General features: G+C 44.3%; 1 protein-coding gene across 5 annotated transcripts in view; it reads right to left on the reverse strand.

The window, feature by feature from the left end:
* The window catches only part of LOC106458360, a 142,917-nt gene that overhangs the window by 71,310 nt on the left and 70,846 nt on the right, over window positions 1-761 (reverse strand). The window lies entirely within an intron of this gene.

Genomic DNA, 761 nt, shown 5'->3' on the forward strand with positions numbered 1-761 from the left:
GCAACCTCGTACACTTGTTGTGAAACGGAGTGCTCACCTGCAACCTCGTACACTTGTTGTGAAACGGAGTGCTCACCTGCAACCTCGTACACTTGTTATGAAACGGAGTGCTCACCTGCAACCTCGTACACTGCGTATCACTTGTTGTGAAACAAAGTGGTCACCTGCAACCTCGTACACTGCGTATCACTTGTTGTGAAACAAAGTGGTCACATGCAACCTCGTACACTGCGTATCACTTGTTGTGAAACAGTGTTCACCTGCAACCTCGTACACTGCGTATCACTTGTTGTGAAACAAAGTGGTCACCTGCAACCTCGTACACTGCGTATCACTTGTTGTGAAAGTGTTCACCTGCAACCTCGTACTCTGTGTATCACTTGTTGTGAAACAGAGTGCTCACCCGCAACCTAGTACTCTGTGTATCACTTGTTGTGAAACAGTGCTCACCCGCAACCTAGTACTCTGTGTATCACTCGTTGTGAAACAAAGTGCTCACCCGCAACCTAGTACAATACATACTTGTTGTGAAACAAAGTGTTCACTTGCAACCTAGTACAATACATACAATTGTTGTGAAACAAAGTGTTCACTTGCAACCTAGTACAATACGTACACTTGTTGTGAAACAAAGTGCTCACCCGCAACCTAGTACAATACGTACACTTGTTGTGAAACAAAGTGTTCACTTGCAACCTAGTACAATACGTACACTTGTTGTGAAACAAAGTGTTCACTTGCAACCTAGTACAATACGTACA

The sequence above is a fragment of the Limulus polyphemus genome, unplaced genomic scaffold (genome assembly GCF_000517525.1).
Source record: "Limulus polyphemus unplaced genomic scaffold, Limulus_polyphemus-2.1.2 Scaffold451, whole genome shotgun sequence".
In the NCBI taxonomy this organism is placed as follows: Eukaryota; Metazoa; Arthropoda; class Merostomata; order Xiphosura; family Limulidae; genus Limulus; species Limulus polyphemus.